The 14,296-nt window shown below is 37.5% G+C and overlaps 1 pseudogene; it reads left to right on the top strand.

The window, feature by feature from the left end:
- Positions 1-3,953: 3,953 nt before the first annotated feature.
- Positions 3,954-6,677, top strand: LOC123645890 (annotated as a pseudogene).
- Positions 6,678-14,296: the final 7,619 nt, after the last annotated feature.

Here is a 14,296-nt window from a genome sequence, read left to right as displayed (position 1 = left end):
TTGAGGCTTAAATAATTCAAATACAACCCACACCTGAAGTTAATCAAAATAATTTTTGAGCCCCTTAAATCCCTTTTGGAACAGTATAAGGTCCAAATAATTGAAGTAAACTATTAGCAAACAATTTTATAGCCAATTTTTTTTATAGCAGTTGTATTCAAATTATACAAAAAGACCGAAGGAGAAAGAACTGTTGTAATCTTAGCATCTATATATTGTTTGGCATGAAGTATGTGCTTAATAAAAACTTGTTGAATAAATGAATGAATAATGTAATTAATTAAACTATAAAATGTTATTTCATTTGGAACAGTCATAAAAAGAACATAAGATCTAGATAGAATCCTCCCAACTTCAATGAATTCTTTCCCTATTTTTTTTTTACAGAACTCTTTCCAGCCTAATTGCAATTCTTACCCTGCTCCTTCATTCATAGTCAACTACCCGCAACCCCCTTCCCAGGTTGTGAATCTTTATTCTAGAATTTAAATGAACAGCTGTTAATATTGGTCCCAAGACACTATTTGGCAATTAGGTACCTTAATGTAAATACATTTTCAGTTTTATTGCAACCCTGCTGGAAAGCCTTCACGTTTTTGCTTGTTCTGCGAAGGCATCAAAGATGCAATTGGGATTTGAGTGGGTCATCACTGAGTAGGAGATAGTCTCATTTATTTCATAATTTGAATGCTGGATACTCTTCTCTATTCCTCTCCAGCCTTTCTTATGATAAATTAGCCTTGAGGGTAGCAAGGCCCTTCCTGCCTGATCCCCAAACTTTCCCACAGTATCAGAAAGGAGTCCATTACCATATGGTTCTGAGTTGGATGTGGTATACATCTCTTTCCCTTTAACGAGAAGCCCTATATGCAATGGGAGTCTTCCAAAATTAGTGTTATAATAACATTCTGTGGTTTTTGATGTTTTATGCTCATATTTTCTCAGATACCATTGGTTGAGGAAGCAAAATTCAACAGACTCTCCATTGTATTGCATTGGCCACACCCTATTTTCCTCACCAATCAGATGATCAATAGATTATGTTAGTTTTGCTTTCATAACTGACAGACTTACTAGGGCATTCTGCCAGGTGGCCCCATGGTAGAGCTGCACACCGTCACTCCAAGGCAAAGGCAGACCCACAAATGGAAATGGAAATTGTTGCCTTGAATCTTCCTAGGAATATTGTCAGAAGGGCGTGATGGGGACTGCTTTAATCAAGGATGTTTGGGTTTAAATAACAGGAGCCCATTCTGAACCATCTTAAGAGGGGATAGGGGAGGGGAGGAGGATTTACTACAACATGCCTTTTTCACAGCATCTTTGGGAAATGCTCTCCAGAGACTAGAGAGCAATCAGGAACCAAAGCAGCAGCCCTCCCTCCCTCTTTCTCTCTGCCTCCCTCTCCCTCTTCCTCCTCCTCCCTCTTTCTTTCTTTCTTTCCCTCTTCCTCTCCCCACCCAAGTCTCTTTGCCTTACACTCTCCACATTGTGCTTCTTTCTGCTTTCTCTGCAACTGTTCTCCTCTGCTTTTCCTTGCACACAAGGGCCCAGCAGCCCCCAGGTCAACGCCCCTTGTCACTCCATACAGCCAAACCCAGGACTGCACCTCTCTCTATGCCTACTCCAAATTCCTGTGAAAAATAATTCAACTGGCCCAGCTGTGGGTGAGGTAATCAATCAACTATAGCCAAAGGTCCTATGAGCTTGAAAGAAAACTGAACTGTACCTACTGCCTTTTAAGTGCTTTAATGGTGCTTCTCAGCACTAAGAACAGGCCTCTATCTAAAAAAAAAAATAAACTAGACAGCGCTGTGACAATGAGCAACCTCCAAATGGCACAAGTCCTCACACAGCAAAGGCTTAGTTAGCTCCCACTCACACTCCCCGTCCACCGCAGATCAGCAGCAGGCTCTTCTCCGTGTCACTCTCACTCTGGGAACCACGCAGGGGACACCTGGAGGAGGATGGGAATGTGGCAATGGCACGGCAGCCCCCATACTGAGCCCAGAAATAAACATGGCACTTCCATTCAGACTTCACTGGCCAAAACAAGAACGTGGCAGCACCTACTTCACAAGAACAGAGAGGAACGACCCTGGAGTGTGTCCGGTGGGGGCACTGGCTGGCCTGTGTTGGAGCAGCAGTGACAATTGCCACAAGGCCTCGTGACAAGGATGCTGGGGTAGGAAAACTCCTTCCCTCTTCAGAAATGCCACTGACCCTCAGGCCAGAAAAAGCTAGAAGCCAGTTATGCCCCTTTACATTCACTTTGAGCCCTATGTATTTCTTTTCATCTCATTTAGTCCTGAGCTACTGGGCATTAAAATAAGTAGCCAAAAATAAATTAATAACTTTTATTAGCTATCTTCAAAATTAAAATAAAGAAAAATAGGGAGAAATTAAGATTTTAAAGTTATAGTAAAAAGATCCTTTATATACCTACTGAATTTCTGGAATCATTTCTTTAAAGACTGGTTCTAACTCAGTTATATGGGTGATATATAAATCTGTGGGACAGTGGTGCACTAAATCAATGACTACAGTGGGATAAATATAATCTCAAATCAATTTAACTTCTTAAATGAGGAGATCGAGAATATTCCATTAAATAAGAGTTCCACCATTTGAAAACCTTTATCAGTGTAAAAAAATCTCATGACTTTGGTTTTTTATATATATATATATACACATATATATATATGTATATATGTATATATACATATATATATGTGTGTATGTCTCGGAAGACTGTCAGTACAACTTTATTTATTTGAACCACCATAAGTATATATCGTGAAATAATATTAAATCAAAAGCAAATTGATTATGTACAATATATCTGATGAACTTGGATACAGCCAAATTAAAGAAACACATAGCTCCCTTCCTTAAGGTGCTTGGATAATGAATTTTGTGATTTATAATTCATATTGTCAACAAAAATTTATAATTAAAATGCTATATGGGCTAATATGCCCAAAAATATCTAGTAGTAAAAAATATCTTTCCTGGACCAGCTACAACTCAGAAAACCAGTAAACAAAGTTGATTAATGAACCACATGCGTTATTTGAATTTCAAGAGCAATTAGTGAAGAAAGGTGCTGGTGTCATAGTGGGAGAGTGTGTCTGTGTGCACCCATGTACATCGTTAAAAAGATATACCTGGCTGGCTCATGCCTGTAATCCCAGCACTCTGGGAGGACGAGGCAGCTGAATTGTTTGAGCTCAGGAGTTCCAGACCAGCCTGAACGAGACCCCGTCTCTACTAAAAAAGTAGAAAGAAATTAGCTGGACAACTAAAAATATATAGAAAAAAATTAGCCGGCATGGTGGCACATGCCTGTAGTCCCAGCTACTAGGGAGGCTGAGGCAGTAGGATCGCTTGAGCCCAGCAGTTTGAGGTTGCTGTGAGTTAGGCTGATGCCAAGGCACTCTAGCCCAGGCAACACAGTGAGACTCTGTTTAAAAAAAAAAAAAAAAAGCATACCTTACTTACCATTAAATTGTATTAGTCAACTGGACTGATAAAGTATATACTTCAAGGTTTGTATTTTAATTATCTCTTCCAGTATACATAAACACCTAAAGCAGAATAAAGGTAGTATTTAAATGCAAATGGAAGGTGATTTGTTTATAAATGGTGCTCAAACAATTGCTTATGCATCTGGAAGAAAAAAAGGTAGACTTTCACCTCACATCACTTAAAAAATTAATTCTAAATGAATTTAACATTTACATGTAAAATTAATTAGCCTGAAATTTTAAAAATATATAGCAAAATATTTTTATGAACTGGGAGTAGAGATCTGTCTAAGCTAGACAGGAAATCTAAAAGCCTTAAAGGAAAAGATCGAAATATTTGATGACATAAAAATTAAACAGTTTGATTTAGCAAAGGAAACCATTAAAAAAATTAATTGATATGCAGTGAAAAAGACTGCAATCCAGATGGCCAACGAAAGGTAATTACTCATAAAATACTTAAACCTCCTATATATTGATAAGAAAAAAATCCAAACAAAAATGTCCAAAAGCTATTTATGACTAGGCAAGTGGCAGAAGAACAAATTTAAATGACCAGTAGTCACAGAGAGATGCTGGCCCTCACCACCAGTCAGGAAAATGCAATTTAAGTAAAAGTGAGATGCCCTTATTCAGTGATTAGGTTGGTACAAATTTACAAGAGTAATAATACCCAATATGGTCAGCTTTGGAAAAACAGACACTCTTAGACTCTGTTCACGAGAGTCAAAACTGTGACCCATTAAGGCTATGATTTGACCCAGTAATCCTACTTCTGGCTATTTATGCTAAAGAAAAAAATAGTAAAACCTCTGGTATATGAATAAGAATATGCTAACTGCAGCTTTGTTTGAAGAAGCAAAACAACTGCATTTTCTTCAATAAGAAGTGGTTATAAGCTGCATCAAATCCTCTTCTAAAATTAAACAAGATATAAATAAATTATGAATAAAATATTTAAAAGATATTCTCATATGTGCATGCATATGATATAATTTGGCATAATCTTGCCTAAGCAAGAATAAAACTTTGATCTCTTTGATCTGTATTTTTAAAAATTCACAGGCTGCACTGACATGTATATTAACAGTGAGCAAAAAGCAATCTTTTAAAACAGTTTTGAAAACTAAAGTAGTTCTATTAATTTGTTTCAAAAGCCATATTTCTCAACATAATGAAAATCCTCTCCCCCTTTCACATTTTCTTGTTTATTTGTTTGTTTGTGAGTTTTAAAATCCTAAATCAAAGTATCAGTGGGGTGGCCTTTTACAAATAAGTCAGCTTTCTAATTCAAATTAAAACATGTTTGTTTGATATAATCCTACATGGTAAGTAAATGACTCCCTAAAGTAAATTAAGCATTTGATAATTTTAACAGTTTCAACTCTTTAGGGAAACACTTAAAGTAGTGGAGAGGTATTTGACACATTCATGAAGAATGTAACTCTGCCTTTCCATAGTCCAGTTTGTGTGAAGGAAGCAGCCCCTGGGCTGGCAGAATCAGGGTCAGTGTGTTCATCATGTCCAGAGAGCCAAGTACCCTATTACTTTTATAGCCTTTTAGTTTTCCTATGACAACAGTAATGTTCGTAACAAAATTTAGAAAATAGAGAGGCAAAAAGACAATAAAAATCACCCATAATCCCTCTATCCAGAGACGCTGACGACAAACCTTCTGGTTCATTTCCCTCTGGTGTCTATTCTAGGCATATAATCAACAATAACAGGTGTTTGGGGACAAGGAAGTCATAGCTGATCCCAAATCACAGTGAAAACAGAGACAGTCAACAGGAGGCACAACATTTATTTAATAATGGAAACATATTTTAAGATTTACTATTCTATGGTTGCTTTTATATTAACTTGCATTGTTACTCCATTTCATAACTGAGCTCCTTTGTTCAAATGAAGCCTGTGTGTCATCAGTTTACTGGTGAGCAAATTTTCCTCCATCTTTCTAAAAGATCCAGCAAGATAGCACAAACAATAAAAGCCAACATTAGGCATGACTTTGTCTCCACAAACTGGCCTCCTGGCATCACCACCCTCAGGAACTCTGCCGTCCTCCCAGCCCCCATCACGGGTCCACCTTGTCATTCTCCTCCATCCATCCCAGGCCAGGACCTAGGCCGGTAGGTAACAGGGATAACAGCATTGTCAACCGTGAGTACTTCAAACCTCAGTTCACAGACATCTCTATAAAACCACAAATTAATGTTATCTTCATCAACTTTACTGGAAAATTGATTTACTGTCATACAATGACTGGGCTACTAAGTAGTTCCAAAAGACAGAGATCTTCCAATACGTCTGTGCTTTCAGTTACTGTTCCCCCTTCTACACGATCACGCTCAGCCAGCGCCCGGGCCTGGAATCGGGCCGCAGCCTCCTCAGCCGCGTCCTCCACCTCCTGACCGTGGACCCCTGCAAAGCGAGCGAGCTTCGGGCCCTCGTGAAAATGTGTAAGCAGGAGCCGAGCATTCTGCACACCGAGGAAATGCACTTCCTGAGGGAGTGGGTGGAGAGCATGGGGGGTAAAGTACCACCTGCTACTCAGAAAGCTAAATCAGAAGAAAATATTAAGGAAGGAAAAACCGGTAGTAAGAAGGCGGAGGAAAACATACAGACAGAGGAACCATCAAGTGAGGAAAAGTCCTCTAGAAATTGATAATGAAAGTGTCATTGAACCAGACACTGATGCCCCTCAAGAAATGGGAGGTGAAAATATAGAGAAAACCGAGGAGATGATGGATCAGGCAAATGATAAGAAAGTTTCAGTCACTGAAGCCCTAAATGATGGTGAACTACAGCAAGCCATTGACTTGTTCACAGATGCCATCAAGCTGAATCCTCGGTTGGCCATTTTGTATGCCAGGAGAGCCAGTGTCTTCATCAAATTACAGAAGCCAAATGCTGCCCTCCGAGATTGTGAGAGAGCCATTGAAATAAATCCTGATACAGTTCAGCCTTACAAGTGGACAGGGAAAGCACACAGACTTCTGGGCCATGGGGAAGAAGCAGCCCATGATCTTGCCCTTGCCTATAACCTGGATTATGATGAAGATGTTAGCACAGTGCTGAAAGAAGTTCAATAGGGCCCAGAAAATTGCAGAACATGGGAGAAAGTATGAGTGAAAACGTGAAGAGTGAGAGATCGAAGAAAGAATAGAAAGAGTTTAGAGAGCCCAGAGGGAGGAAGCAGCCAGGGGACAATCAGGAGCTCAGTATGGCTCTGTTCCAGGTGGCTTTCCTGGGGGAATGCCTGGTAATTTTCCTGAAGGAATGCCTGGAATAGGAGGAGGCATATCTGGAATGGCAGGAATGCCGGGACTCAATGAAATTCTCAGTGACCCAGAGGTTCTTGCAGCCACGCAGGATCCAGAAGTTACGGTGGCCTTTCAGGATGTGGCCTAGAACCCAGCAAATATGTCAAAATACCAGAGCAACCCAAAGGTTATGAATCTCATCAGTAAATTGTCAGCCAAATTTGGAGGTCAAGTGTGATGCCCTTCTGACAAATAAAGCCCATGTTGAAGGAAAAGCAACCTATATCACCTTATGGTGTTGCAATAATACAAACCAATGTACCTCTGACCTTTTCATCAAGACAGCTGGGGTGCTTTGAGGATAATCCCTACCGCTCTTCCCCAAATGCAGCTGAAGCATTTTGCAGTGGTTTGCCATTAGGGTATTCATTCAGATAATGTTTTCCAACTAGAATTTACAATCTTTAGACACTTTTTAAACCTTAAAAATATTTAAAACTAATTAAAAGGGTGTGTTAATTCCTAAAAAAAAAAAAAACACTGTTTACACTATTATTGTTATGTCTATCACCATTAATCCAAAGCCTAAGTGATCTACCCCAGGTAATTAAGAGGTTTTATTTGATTTTATTTGGAAGAAAAACAATGGGCTCAATCTGTTTTATTTTATTTTATTTTTTTAATTCTTCCAGATCCTGATCAATCTGTTTTAATGTACACTATTTGTAACCTGCTTTCTTCTTTTTTTTTTTTTGCAAAAATGGAATCATTATGGTTTTGTGTTTACTGTTTTGTAACCTGTTGTATTGGTTAACCAGAAATGGAAGTAACTGGAAAAGATAACTACATATTCTTACTTATCTGTGGAAGCTATAAAAGTTGATATCATACAAGTAGAGAGTAGAATAGCGGTTACAAGAGGCTGGGGAGGGTAGGTGGGAAGGGGAGACAGGGAGACATTGGTTAAAGAATACAAAATTACTGCCAGATAGGAGGAATAAGTTATAGTGTTCTATAGCACCGTAGGGTGACAATAGTTAATAATAACTTATTATGTATTTCCAAATAGTTAGAAGAGAAAGTTTTGAATGTTCCCAACACAAATACATGGTAAATGTTTGAGGTGATGTATATGCTAATAACTCTGATCAATCACTACATATTGTATGTATCAAAATATCACTATGTACCCCATAAATACATACAATTATTATGTGCCCATTTTTTTAAAAAAATGGAAAAAAGAAAGACAGTGTTTCTGAAAAAGATCTTGTCACCCATCAAGATTGGCCATTATCAAAAATGGCTTAACAACATCCAGAACAGCTCTGAGAGTGGTGCTCATCATAACTCAATTCATGGGGACAGAACTCACCCTTATACTTTCAAAGTTTGGTGAAAAAAACCACCATTAATATCTGGATACAACTAATACTTCTGGAATTGGCAAAACAAAGTCAGGACAACAGTATATATAAACTCTCTCTCCTATACTATATTATAAACTAATAACCATTATTATGTATTTTTATAGTGTATAGTATCCTTTATTTTAAATTCTTATGCAAATATCATTTGGGTATATTGCTTTTGTTCAAAATCTTTTTTGAATTAAAAAATTTCCTTTGTTAAAAAAATTTTTTTTGAAGAAACTTTAATTTACTGGCAATAAAACTCTTTCTGTATATAGTTAATACTTTTTCTTCATTTAGGACTATCATGCCACCAAGAAAATACATATTTCTATAACATAGAATAAATGCAATTAGGGGAAACTACCTCACACTAAGGTTTATAATTTTAAAATAAGATTAACCAAAGAAGACAATGCTTAACCAAAAGTAGTAAATATCATAAAGTGGAATTTCGGGCACCCTAAAAATGGGAGAGATTTCTGGGAAGGGCTTTCCTATACTGTCCTCATATAATATCTGAAGGGGACCACCCACAATGTCTTCATATAAATCAAACCAAACTCTGTCAACCAGGACCCTAACTAAACTGGGTGAAATTCTAAGAAGCATGAATTGGCATCTCTCTGGCTACAACATAGCGACAATCAATGTTAGTATGTCTGTAAAGCAAACCTTCCTTCTAAAAGATTCACAGCCACACAAATTATGCAAAATCTGTCAGGTTGACATTCAAAAGCCACAAATGAATACAGGTTACTAAATAAGAGAAATGTTACAGAATAGCAACTAAATTTTCATTGTCTAGCACAATTTAGTACGAGATAACTGAAGCTTCAGATGGCAATGCATTGGTTATTGCCTGTATGAGAAAGGTGGATACCTGAATGATTCAAACATTTAACTATGGTTCAAAAGAGTGCTTTATATTTACTAAAATTCTTTATGATGCACCTAGTGTTTAGAATTACAGTAAAACCCTTAGAGAGAGGCCAGCTTAAAAATAAGTTCAAGCTTATAAAATGTTCCATTTGCCCTTTTCCACTTATTGCATTTATAGCTTAAGTTCCAAGCTAGAAAAATTATTTGAATACCCAAGTGGTTTTTGTAGAGATTCTGAAGGCACTAAGCTACGACTTCCTCAAGTGGAAATTGTCATTTGATAGCACTTACAAAATGCCACAAGCAGAAAAGTAGAAGGTTTGAACAAGCAATCCCTTCAGCTCATCTCCCAGATCTCTCTCCTCCTTAAGGTGAGGTTATTTGTCAAACCAGCAGGATTTCAGTAACCATGTGTTTTAACCTGTTCATTTCATTTGATAGTGGGGGTTCGTCTGATGCTTTTTGAGGATTAGACTTTATGAATAAAAATTATACGATATCTGGACCTGTTAAGTAGGTTTTTTCATCTATCTGCAATATACAGTATTTGCAAAGAGTTAATTACATACATTCTCTCGACCACAAATGTCGTATGCCATAATAGGTAAGAATAATAGTAACATCTGTGGCCATTATGTAAATACAGAATATAAATAAAACAGCACTCACAAAACTCTCCCAACAAGTTCTGGTTGCACTGCAGGCAACATGATCATCATTTTTACTCCCTCCAACAGTTATCTGATCTCAATTCTGAGATGCTGACAGAGAAAGACAAGATTTAACAAAAGATAAATACGTACACAAGTAAAATGATGTTTAATGTCTTATTCATTCTGAATGCTATAGTTATATTTATCAAGGTAGTCTTTATTGATTCTCATACACTTTAATACCAGCTCTGCCTATAAAATAATGACAGGGCTGTTTTCATTTGAGGTGTCAGTTTCACGGTTTTGGGGTTTTTTAATCATTATGTCTTACACACAGTATCTCTCTGGAGATAATGCTATAATAATAATGTGAGAAAAACATGTTTAAAGAAACTAAACGGTGATCAGGTAGGATACATATACTAAAAATGTATTTAATTTTACATCAAACATAGGTATATATCAGTTTCTGTGAAATTAGATTTGGAAGTAAAAGGAGATCCACACAGATTGTGATTCTGTTCTATCATTGCAAGGCCATTTCAAATACAAAATGGAAGTATTCTCTGAGGAAAAAGAATCTTTTCCTTTTGCTGTTAGAAAAACAGTCCTCTGTACTCCGTATCAGGATATTTCCCATGATATCCTTGTCAGCCCAAATCACTGAAACATTCTAGCATTTGAGATAAGTCAGCTCCTCGTGGACTTAAAAAGAAGAGCCTACTTGTAAAGTTCCCTTTATTTGCTCAAATTCATTTTCACTATGATTTTCTAGCATTCATATGGCACAGCCCAACTACTGATGAAGAGGGCAATGCCACTCTTGAAGTCAGGTTCTGATTATAGAGGAGGTAAATATTGAGTGAAAAAATATTTAAAAATTAATCAAATCATCCCTTGATTCTGCTCCAGGGATAGAAGTCAGATTTTTTTTTCCCCACCACTAATATCCCCAATGAAAAGACAAGCTTTTCTATGGAAATTATTCCTTTTGAAGAAAATATTCATTCAACTTTACTCTTTTTATTGCACAAAAAAGTTGAGAGGATAACTTTCTATAGTAATTAGGATGAATTCAGAAGTCCTACTTACCACTTATATTTATGTGCATGAGAATTATTTGGAAGCAATATATCAAGTTCTGAATTCATTCAAATCTTTTGTTGCACAATTTTCAAAGGAGATGCTACAATTCAGTTATTTTGGCACCTTTGCTAATTAAGAGCTGTTCTAGTTAGAGGAAAAGAACAAATACTTGTTAACTAAAAACTACACACTTAGTACTATGCCATTCTCTATGGGGGATACAAAAGCCGGAAAGAGGGCATTCCCTAATGGAGCCTACAGAACCGCTGGAGAGATAAAATTGGCAAGGTATTGCTCACTCTGAGGCCCAGCCAGTCCAGCCTAATCAGTCAGTGTGTTCCATCCTCCCCTTCACCAGTGATTAGTTTAAATTTAAGCAAGTGACCAAGTTGGACCAAACTGAGGACTTTGGCTATGGGGACTATAGCTAGAGTTGCCAAGCTGGAAGGCTCATTCATTTAAGCGTTCAATCTTTACTAGATATCTACCCTGTTGGGCACCCTTCTAGATGGCAGATGTAAGCCACATAGAGGAAAACAAAAGGGAGGGAGGGAAAGAAATAGATGGTTGGAGCATCGGGATTCAACCATGCCTAAAGTTAGATCAACCCCTGGACTTTTTAGTTACATGAATCAATAAACCTCTTAGTTTAAGAAAATTTGAGTTGGGGCTTCTGACACTTGCAACCCAGAGTCCTAACTAACACCCCACCCTCACCCCCAGCATCTAACAGTGGGGATGGGAGTGAAGCCTCACCTCCTTGTACTAGCGGTCTTGCCTGCTCCCAGTGTTATGGTCATAGCCCTAAGCCAGTTTCAGCGGCCTCGTAGCGAATTCCTCACTCACCCCTTCCTAGCATTTCTATACCCAATTTAGGTGACCCTCCAACTCAGACTGGTTTCAAAAATTTGGGGGTCACCTACCCTGCAACTTAGACTGTCTTTTTTCCTTTGGTGGTAAAAGAAAACCCACTCAGTACCTACATCCTCACATAAATACATGCAAACACATCACCAGAATCAGAGATGTGGAGCTGGAGGTAGCCCACCAGGGTATGTTACACAATGCAGTAGTGCTGTATAATTGTCCCAGACAAAGAATTAACCAGCCTCTGATTAAATGCTTCTACAGTCAGGAAGCTCACTCCCTCAGGCACCATTCTGTTCCATAGACGGACAGCTTCTACATATGAGATGTGTCACTATTATAACAAATAAAAATTTCTCTCCCTGAAATTTCCATCGTTTTATGCTATTTCTGCTAAATAGAGCAACAAAGAGAAAGTTTTCTTCCTTGTCTACTTGTCACCAATTCAAATATTTGTAGGCATTTTGAATTTAGGATGATAAATCCCAAGATTTAATTGGCTCTTTTTCTTTCAGCAAACACACCCCATGCTTGATTGACAATTTTAGCACAATTCCCTAACACATCGTAGGTTTCCAGAATGTTTGTTGGCATGTCTGGATGATCCAAAACCTCCAGAATTTTTCACAAGAACCTACTGCATTGAGAGCCCCTCTTTTACTTTTCTACCTTGTGTAATGGGTAATTTGTGTTTTTTTAATTCAAGCTCTAAGATAGGACCCTAGTTCTATGGTCCTCTATCCCCATTACCGGTGGCCCATTACCAGTCCGTGGCCTGTCAGGAAACAGGCTACACATCACCACCTGAGCTCCGTACCACACACCCCAGAATCCGTTACACCCCACCCCACCCCCCAGTCCATGAAAAAATTGTCTTCCATGAAACTGGCTACTGGTTCCAAAAAGGTTGGGGACCACTGCCTAGTTGGTTTGTTCATTGTTATATAGACTGTACCCAGAACAGTGTCTAGTGCATGGCAGGGACTTATCAATGAGGGCTGATGAACTCAACAAATCTAATTGCAGGAACCTCCATCCATTGCTGTTTACTTAATTTTTGAATTCCAGCCTTGAGATTCAGTTAGTTGAGGCCTTTTTCAGTCTAAACTTCTTATTAGTTATACTTTTTAATTCATGTTCCCTCTAAATTTAATAAGTCTGCCTTGCTCAGCTTTATCCCAAATGTTGATGAAAACATTGAACAGGCTGGAACCAAGGTCAGAGCACTTTTGTTTATTATTCAGCAAGAGACTCGGGTCAGGGTGACACTGAGCCATTATTCATACTCCAGGACTAAAGCAGCAAACCCAGCTTCATCATCTCATTTTGGGGAGGCTTTTTAAATGCTTTGTTGAAATCAAAACACAATATTTAGTAGGTCAAGTATTATGAGATTATCTTATTTTTAGATCAAGAATGGTCCAATGTCAGCAATTTCGTGTTGTTCAACCTAATTAAGAGCACCCCAGAATAGGTAGCCAATGTTTTGTTTGTTAATTTACCAGGATTTTCCTTGGAGAATCTATACTGGTTCTGTTCTGCCCTGTTCAGAATCTACCATCTTCCAAGGTATGAAAGTCAGGATATCTGGCCTTGTCTTCTCCAATTCACAGAGCTCACCTGTGCAAATTCCTTCTTCACTTAGGATGCCATTTGTTGGAACCTAGAGACCAAGACCCATTCAATGTAACTAAGAAATGGTTTTCTACCAAAGCCTGTGTGTATTTTGGGCTTGCACTAAACTGTGCTTTACCATTTATGGACTAAAGACTATTCTTCTTAAAGAAACTCTTAAACACACATAAGGGTTCTCAAAATAAAACTTTGGAGCTAGGTAAATGACATTTACAGTGCCTTAATAAATGTCAATGTTAAGGTATTTTTAAAAGTAAATGGCAAGGTGATAATTTATACTATTATGCAATACCTTCCCCTACCCTAAAGTGTCAAATGATCACACAACTAATAATATGGGTAAATCAAAAAGAAGAAATTGCATAAGGTTTGTATGTGTGTGACCTTCAAGTAATAAATGTGAATTTTAAAGAGTCAGTGAAAAACACTGAAGTTCAAAACTGTTGAATATATGAATTTGAAATTAATGTACCAAAATACATGGAATAATTTTAAAGTTATGCTACACATTGTAGGCAGAGATTATATAGGCATTTACTTAAATGCAATTAGGAGAAAAATGATGTACAGAAAATTGTCTCTGGGTGGTTATCACAATAAAGCTGATAACTCAAGCTATCTGAAATATTATTCTAATGTGATCCTAGTTCTTAAGATACAAGTGGGTTGCAAAAGTATAACATCCTGTGCATGGTATATCATACAATTCATTTTCCTAATTTTGTTTTTATTCATTTGTTATTTTGTAATTAGTAACAGTGGTCAGATGTGGAGAGTGGGAGAAAAAAATACTCCAGTAATGCAACATCATCAATATGTTTATCATTTTTAAATACATGTAAGCAGTCTTAAAAAAGGAAAGCAGATCTAAGGTTGAATTAGATAAAATATCTAATAAATATTAAATCTATCATTAAATTAGAAAAGGAGGTAAACTTACGGTTTTAAAATTATAATACCTAAAACTA

Source organism: Lemur catta, chromosome 1 (genome assembly GCF_020740605.2).
Source record: "Lemur catta isolate mLemCat1 chromosome 1, mLemCat1.pri, whole genome shotgun sequence".
Taxonomy (NCBI): Eukaryota; Metazoa; Chordata; class Mammalia; order Primates; family Lemuridae; genus Lemur; species Lemur catta.
The sequence above is the reverse complement of the archived record's forward strand: the minus strand, read 5'-3'. Positions and strand labels throughout refer to the sequence as shown.